This window comes from Limulus polyphemus, unplaced genomic scaffold, assembly GCF_000517525.1.
Source record: "Limulus polyphemus unplaced genomic scaffold, Limulus_polyphemus-2.1.2 Scaffold1235, whole genome shotgun sequence".
Lineage (NCBI taxonomy): Eukaryota > Metazoa > Arthropoda > Merostomata > Xiphosura > Limulidae > Limulus > Limulus polyphemus.
In genome coordinates this window covers 270,766-279,461 of record NW_013666845.1, presented here as the reverse complement: position 1 = coordinate 279,461, position 8,696 = coordinate 270,766, and the positions used below count along the sequence as shown (strand labels likewise).

Genomic DNA, 8,696 nt, shown 5'->3' with positions numbered 1-8,696 from the left:
TGACCCTCTCCACCTATGTCAATGCGCCCTCTATCCTGGAACTGTATATAAGCACCTCATTCAGATAATGTTATTACTTTTTTTTAAACTGACTCAATCCCAGGTATGCGAGCCCCCAACTTAACCCTACTCTCCAAGAGTGGAGAAATTCATTCTAACACTCTGGAGGAAACCGCTCTGTCCACCATTCCAGTGATGGAAATCGGATTTGGTAAGGTCACTCTAGCTCCACGTAGAATCTGGGGGTAATGTACGTTGAGGACTCCTGAGGAACAGTGCAATAGGGTGAACCAAGTTCCCTAAAGTTTTAAAAGCAAACTGATCCCAATTTATTCAATCAAATGATTGGCAGGGTCCCCTTATGCTTTGCACATGATAGTCCATAATTGGCTGTCCAGCATAGTACAGTAGTACCATCTGGTCAGCCTCTAGGTGGTCTTATGAACACCTCATTTCAACTGAACCTGTTGCAACCTGTATAAAGTGTATTGAATCAGTGGTTGATAATGTGGAATTGGTTGGATAAAAAGCACACCTGCCTGGGCAACACTCGCCACAGACTGGGATACTGCGAAAACGAGGAAAAGGACCCTGGAAGGTAACAATGGAAATACTCACCCCTGTGTAAAATCTAGCATATGTGATTAAGATAGTTACAGGGGATAGGCGAAAACCCTCAGATGAAGAGATTGCCAGATCATGCAAGTAATGTGAGATAAAAGTATTGGGAGAGGTCCACATACCAGTATGCACAATGACCTCCAGTGGGCAATTCAACTCAGTTGCTAAGGGTATAGGAATGTGACAAATCTGATTAGATGTGACTCACAGAAAATTCCCCACTTTAAAAGAGAGCCCAGAATTAAACGTCGTTGTCTAGCATCTTTAAAGATATTAAGTGCAGACAACAAAACCTTCAAGACCCTCACTGAATATGACCACAATCAAAATCTAATCAGACATAGAAGTGAAAAATAGTGATCAGATGAATCAGTGAAAATGATTTATCCCTTTCCCTGTCTGACAGTGTCTTGAGTAAGAAGAACTGGTCTGAGTATGTAGAGAGAATGAGAAAATGGTCTGTAGACAAACAGTGCAAATCACTCCAGCCAGTGTTGCTTGTAGATCAGCAACCCCGAAAAATAAATCTTCAGATAAAGGCATATAAGAGTCAGGTTACAAACAGTTGTTGAAAAAGAGCATGTAATGTAACCTTAATATACCTGTTAGGTAACCGGAATGGTCATTTGGGATGAAAGACCCATAGCAACTTGAAGAATCCAGAGAGTATTGGGAACTCAAACAATATGTAGTCACGAGAATCGAATGGTAGTCAATAAGGCCGCCTTAAACAGGGTAATTGTGGAAGATGCAAAAACCTCTGCCAAAGAGCCAGGTCAAAAACGAATTATGGTTGGCAGTTCTGATCGAAATGAGTTCAACCTCCTCTAAATACACCATTGCCAGTATATATGTGCCATTTCCGTTGATAAATATTCATCCCGGGACTAAGCAAAAACTGAAATGAATACTTGGCAACCTTAGAAATTAAAATGCTGATGCAATGCGAAAGACTGCATAAACTGTATGCCTGAAGCTTGAGCTGGGTGTAGCATGTCAAATTATGGCTACCTCAACAGAAATAGCCTAAGAAGAAGTGGAAGAGGTAGACACTCTGGAAGGTACTGCAGAAACCAGGGTGTAGCAGCCAATCTGGTGCTATCAACAGGACCCGACAATGGGTTAGAACAAATCATATTTTGTACCCTGAGTAACACATGAAGTAGAGGGAAGGCCTAGAGTTGTAATCCCATCCTGTCCTGATGGAATGCATCCATTGCTAATGCCCGAAAATGAAGTACTTGAGTTTAAATTGCCAGTAGTTTGGTGATCCAATGAAATGCCAACCCACAAATCAGAGTTGCAAAATGAGAGCCAACCCAACTGAACTCTGTGATGCAGCATCTATTATGTTGGGAGAATCTGTTTGGATTGAAACAATTGACCTGCTACTGCATGCAAACTAGTAGGGTGATAAGATTGGGATGGTCCCGAGAAGGGAGGTCCAAAATTCGAAAACAAGGAGCCATGGACCAAATGCCTCCTCGATAAGAAACACCAGACACCACCATGGAATTGTCAGAATGAAGCCTGACAATTTTCCCCATAATAAGCCCTGCCTGTTGAAGAACAAGAAGGGCTAAAACATTGTGTAGTAAAGCCTCTTCATTCAAGCCTAGACCCTGGAATTCCTGACTGTTGGTATATGCATCCCATCCCTGAAGGAGGGCATTCGTGAAGAGACGGAACTCTGGATGAAGTGGTGGTAGAGTAACCCAAATCATAGTAAAGTCCTGACTTAACAACTCCTCGAGATTGAAGAATGATCCCGACTAAGGAAACTGGGAAATCCAGTGAATCGATGCTTATGATCTCTTGGTCGCATAAAGGCCATTAAAAGGATCTCTTGTGCTCTCGTTCCAAGGCATGAAAGATTCGAGTGATGCCCATATTTTCAGAAGAGAAAAACCATCCTTACAGTAGGAGTAGGAGAGGTGAGTAAGAGTCGGGCATCCTGTTCCATAGCATTGAGCTGGATGGGAGTAAGCTGAGCTCAACTGAGACAAGATGAAAAATGAAAAATACCCAGACTGATGACATATTGAATTGGAGCAAGAATATATGTCTCAGTCCTGAAAATGAAGCCTGTCTTGGTTGTTTTTGAAAGCAGAATCAGGATATGATGTTCTGACATTGACGAGATGGTGCAGCAGTAACAAGTCGTCCATGAAATGGTGTGTGTATAGTGTGATGGAATGGAGGTGACAAGAAAAACCCTTGTATGATACAGCAGAACCCATATGAAGCCAATGTGAGTCTGATGGTAGAAACCCAGAACTGCAGTAACTGACATTTGTGCACAACAAACGTCGATAATGGTGGAGCTCCACCACCATGGCAATGTGCAGATAGGAGCCGACTACAACAACTTGTACATCTACAATCCCAGTCAAAAATGTCAACTCATATTGAGGAATGAGTAACTTATGAACCTTGGATAATCTAGGCATTGATATAAAGGAGAAAGATCGATAACTGGACACAAAAACCTAAGAAGAACCAGCATGACTCTCTCACTACCTCCAGACCAACCAAACTCTGATAGCCCTAGAACTAAGTTCCCAATCCTGATGATCTGCACGAGATGTAAACCCTACAGGTTGGGTGGGTAATAGTGGTGAAGATGTAAACAGAATGACTAATCCTGACTCAGGGACCTGCAGTGCTCCTGGATTGGTGGTTAAGATTACCATACGCCCAGAAATTCTTGGAGCCAAGCCCCCACAGACCCTGAAGGTATGCAATAATCACTGACACCACTGGCAAAGATTCGACCAAGCAGTGGAACTTTTGAATACAGACTGAATCTATTCTGGGTACCAATGTACCGAGGAGCTGATGTTGGGACCCACGAGTAGGGGCGGAACTATGACCCCCTTAGAAGCTGATGAAATTCGAGACTCCAATGACAACAGGGTGAACCAATGTGCATGCAAACAATGGATCCAGCTCGTCATGAATGAAGTTCGTGATCCTGAGAGTCTTCCAACAAGGTGAAGTGAAAGGAAAACAAAATGTTAGATTTTAGAGTTGTAAGTCCTTAGATTTACCCTGTCAGGAGACATGGATCTATTCAGGTTAACTACAAACTCTCAGATAGAACCCCGAAATTCCAGGAGCAGATATATTATTTGAGAGTCAAAAAATGCTTCCACCTGGCGGTGGTAGGCTAAATCACGAAGTTCCGACAAGAATAAGGCATAACTGTCCCTTCACATAACTGAGAAGTAAACTTTTCCGCATGAACCACAATATCTGTGGATGGAGAGAAAGCTAAAAATTCCCTCCCAGACCTTTCATCCGTCAAGTAGGATGCAAGCTAAAAAGCAACCAGGAAAAGGCCAAAACATCACACTCATGATGAACCAACAGAAGAAATCAAATCAAAGGCAGGTTATTCCAAAATGGCCTCCTGTTTTATAGGTCATTTAAAGACTGTGTTAATTACCATTGATTGGAACAACATTTTGTCAAGTAAATTTTGTTAGAGCAAAGCAACATTGGGCCATCCACTGCATCCACCATAGGTAATCTTACCCTGGACCCCAGCACTGTGAGTCTGCAATTCACCACTGTTCCACAGGGGAACTGAAAAGCCAACAGACTAAAAGAAGGCAAAGGAGAAAGCAAATCTGAGTTCTCTCAATAAAGCCCCCAGTGGCACAGCGGTATGTTTGTGGGCTTACAATGCTAGAAACCGAGTTTCGATACCCGTGGTGGGCAGATCAAAGATAGCTTTTGGTGTAGCTTTGTGCTTAACTACAAACAAACAAACTTTCCATAATGTCAAGGATCACTCTCAATTGTAGCCGTGGTGGCTCCCCAGAGGGCCACCACAGAAATAAATATTTCTCTCCATCTCACTACGAATAAGATCACTGAAAGTCTCAATCAAGATTGACCCCCCCTCCCCCAATTGTTGTGTGGTGCTAGATATCAGAGGTAGAATAGGAAAAACCTGATTTGCCTTCAAGCCGCAGAATAATCCGAGAATTCATAGCGTAAATTGGCTTGCCAATCAGAATAATTTTTTTTTATTGTTGTTAAGAAAATCAACTAAATAACATGGATAATATTCAAAGTATCTCTGAACGATCGTAATACTTAAAACCCGTTAGTGATACTTTGTTGAGAAAAAGTGATTACATTATCTGACTGAAGTGCTTCTATACAGTAGCAGTATAGAGGACGCATTGACGTAGGTAGAGAGGGTCACGAGATAAATATTGACAAGGGCAATTGAGTGGAGTATAAAGAACTGGAGCAAGCAAGAAAAAATCAGACCAATGCTTAGATGGGCAAAGGAAGAAACCTTGGCAGTTGAGAAATTCTATCAGTGTGAGAGAAGGTAAGTATATTTGGAACTAGCCTACTGTTTCATGGAATAGCTGTTTTATATTCTACTTTTAACATGTGCATAAAAGATTGCTTTATAGTTTTCATATGGAACAGGGATACTTTTGGATTCTTCTCTTGTGACCCAATTTTCTGACTGGTCAGCTGCTGAGAGAGAGAAAGTGTGTGTGTGTGTGTGTGTGTGTTGTGAATGCAGTTTGGCAGTTTCTCTGACAGATTCCTTTCTATTTTCAGAAACAGCATTTTCATTGTAAACTTGAAAGGCTTTCTGGTGAAGGTTCATTCATGTTTAGAACTTTTCAACATTTTAATTCTTTCTCTGCATCATTTTTAGTTTATTTATAATATAGCTCTTACAGTCACTAATTTTTATTTCATTCTGCACTTCAATTTCAACATCCCACAATATTCTGATCGTTTAGATGATCAGCAGTTATCTTTCAGTTTTTCTTTGCTAATAAAATGTTTGTTTGTTTGTCTGATTTTCCAATGAATCTTGTATCTTTCATTCTACATGTGACAATTCACTACACTAGATCTGCCAAGCTGTAGTTATTGCATAGATTAAGTTACTTTGTACTAAGTATAACCTTGCAATTACCACATCTTACCTTGATCAAATACTTTTTGGTATCTTTGTGCAGGAAGTGGTAGCTAATTTCTGTCTTCAACTTCTCCAAGTATTTCTTTCTCATTGCTCTGAACAAGAAATTATCCAAGGGATGCCTTTTTGCTCTGCAAAGAACTTTAGCAGAGAGGAGAAAAGTCAACCTGATCTAAGGGTGAGAACATATGTCCTCCAATTGACTCATAGAAGTTCTCTGTTCAATGCTTAGTACTCTCCACAATTCTGACAGGAGTTCCAGAGTGTCATACACTATCCACCCATCAACTAGACTGAACCATATCTTTGCTCTTTAGGTATCACTGATAATGTTAGTTGATATTGATCAGGCAATAACCTCAAAAACACAGTTGGGAAGCCAGAAAAAAGTGGTTACCAGCCATGGTTATGCTGAAACATGGGGTTGTCTGTGTAGAATGTTGATGAGATCAATGTCTAGTACTTTTGAAGCTCTTTACTAGAATGATTCTTCTGGAAATAGCTAAAGATGAGCTGCAGTAGCCAGTAAATGTTCACTAACCCAACACTGTCTGCTTGCAGGTGACCTGGTTGCTATCATGGCATGTGTATCGTGTATTCTGGACAAGCCAGAAGCCCTCTCAGTACGATGATGATGCTTTGTAACAATCAGAACCTCATGTTCAATCAGTTTCTGGAAATGATATTATTATCAAGGTAATGCATCACTCCAGTGAACATAAGCAGGAGTTTAAAATTTGGCAAGATGTAAAAACTTTAGCCAGTAGAGAAGGGTTGATGTCAGTATTAACAACAGGTCCACAGAATGGCATATATATATATATATATATATGATGATAGAATGCCTTTGACACAACCATCAGGAAGCAGAATGGTGAAACACATAATGTCTCCATTATTTAAGAGTTCAGTGAAGGAATACTTACATTTCTTCCTGAAGTATCTTTTATTTTCAGATAGCTGCATGGAGTTCTTGGACCCAATAACAAATGAAGCAATATCTACTACTTAGTAATGATAGCTCACTGCTAGACATCATAGAATAACTAAACATGACTATCTCTGGAGCTTGGAAGCTACTGTCCCAAAGGTACATCAGTAATTTGACCTGGTAGAAAACTGAGCAGTGTATCAGGGAGAATTTATGGTCATAAAATTAACTGTTTATGCTAGTGAGCTGCAAGTTACAACACTTATATTGTAAAGCATGCTCTAGCATGCTTGCCATCACACTGCTGCTAGATTCTGTACAAGTATGGCACCTGTCCTGTGTGCAGCTAATGGTTTAAAGAACTTTGAGATTCTCTAAACATTAAATGATACATGTATCGTGGAATATCAGGGAGTACCTCACACTACAGCCAACACAGGGCACATTCTAATAGAAATGTAGATTAATGATGTAATCACTTGAATTCCTGTGCATCTCAGAGAAAGAATCACCCACATCTGGGAAAACTTTGTCACCCATTTTTAAGTTCCACATTACAGGGAATAACCTTGGATATCACCAGGCCCCTCTTCAAAACTAATGAAGGTAATCATTCCATCCTGGTAGTAATAACTTAGTTTAATAATGCGGCTGAAGCACATTCACTATTCAATACACTGGCTCAAACAGTTGCCAAAACATTAACTAAGCAGTGGAGAGCTTACTTTGGAGTACCATAAGAGATCAATAAAGATCAAGGAGCAAGTTTCAATGGTCAACTGTTTGTTGAGTTATGAAAGGTATTATCTGTGGTGGAGACTTGTAGTATGCAAATTCTACATATTTTACTCTCCTAGTTTTCCTATCTTCTAAATCTGGAACGTACTAAATCAAGTTGAGATTGTGTGTAAAACCCAGCCTGAGGTGTCATGTTTTTCTAGCTTGACCAGTCAGTGAATTTAACTGCTATTTCATAGGAGAGCTGAATTTTCTCCTGCTTAACTTTGTGTATGGGGACAACTTAGCGAATGTTACATGGGACAGAGATAATTCTGCTTCCAGTGCTTGTTCTCTTATTGAGTAGTTGCAAAGAGAGAGAATATGCTTTGTGACTGCAATCTTGTCTCTTTCAAAAAAGATTGATCATAATATTTGAGGAGAGCAATTTTTTGTTTCTCAAGAAAGTTAAGACTTTCTAGTGAAGTTTCACCCATGTTAATCTTTTCTCCATCAGCTTTTCCTGACCATATAATCTAACTTCCTTTAACATTTATACACTACCAATTTTAACTTTCTAGCTATACCTGCAACTGATAAATGTGAGCAGGTATTATCTAAAACTACCACACATCACCTCAATCAAACATGTTGGTGCTGTTGGTTAGAGTTTAGTCACTATGGAAGTGTTAGTGATTTGCATCTTTGATTCCTTCAGGTTATACCTCTATTCTGATCTTTGTGAAATATAATTCAAAAGATGCCTCTGCATTCAGGCAGAAACTCTGGTATAGAGAATAAGAGTTGGATTCATCTAAGAGTGAGAATGAAGGAACTCCTGATTAATTTGCAGGAGTCCTGTGTTAAATACTGAATGTTTCCCTGCACTCTAACAAGTGTCTTGGAGCTTACAACCACTTACCAAGATGAATGAACCAATGGCCTAGTTAATCAGGTACCACTGAAAAATGTCAGTTGATCTCAAAAGGATTAGCCAAGCCCAAAGATACAGATGAAAAGATAACAAGAAAGGGTTATCAACTGTAGCTTCACTGAGACCTACTGGGACAGTCTGTACAGCAAGCTGCAAAAATCATCAAAGATACCATTGCTATAGCAATGCATCATACAAGGAAGCAGGAATTTAAAATTTGCAAAATTTAAGAATTTCAGTTATTAGAAAAGAGAAGATGCCACCTGAGAGAGAAAGAAACACACATGGAAGGAGGACTTCAACAGTGAGTTTGGACCCCTGGTGCACTATGGGAGAGGGTGATAGATAAGATCTCAAAGTAGTTTGGACAGTGAGCTAGTCAACAGATTAATCACTGAGATGGAGATGTAACCCTTACTTTATGAGATATCCAGTGAAAAAACAAAAAGGATGTAGAATTTAAGCAGTATTTATATATATACATATTTTGTTAAACAAGACCGATGTCTGTAGGTTTACTTTCTTCTTAGAAT

At 39.8% G+C, this 8,696-nt stretch overlaps 1 protein-coding gene and 1 long non-coding RNA gene across 9 annotated transcripts in view; one reads left to right on the top strand and one right to left on the bottom strand.

Annotated features, from left to right (window-relative positions):
• Nucleotides 1-8,696, bottom strand: part of LOC106462738 (collagen alpha chain CG42342-like) — a 220,189-nt gene that overhangs the window by 33,996 nt on the left and 177,497 nt on the right. The gene's annotated exons all lie outside the window — the stretch shown is intronic.
• The window catches only part of LOC111086598, an 11,697-nt gene continuing 7,778 nt past the window's right edge, over nt 4,778-8,696 (top strand). Inside the window, exon 1 of the long non-coding RNA XR_002611344.1 lies at nt 4,778-4,969. This is a non-coding gene — a long non-coding RNA (uncharacterized LOC111086598). The remainder of the gene's footprint in view (nt 4,970-8,696) is intronic.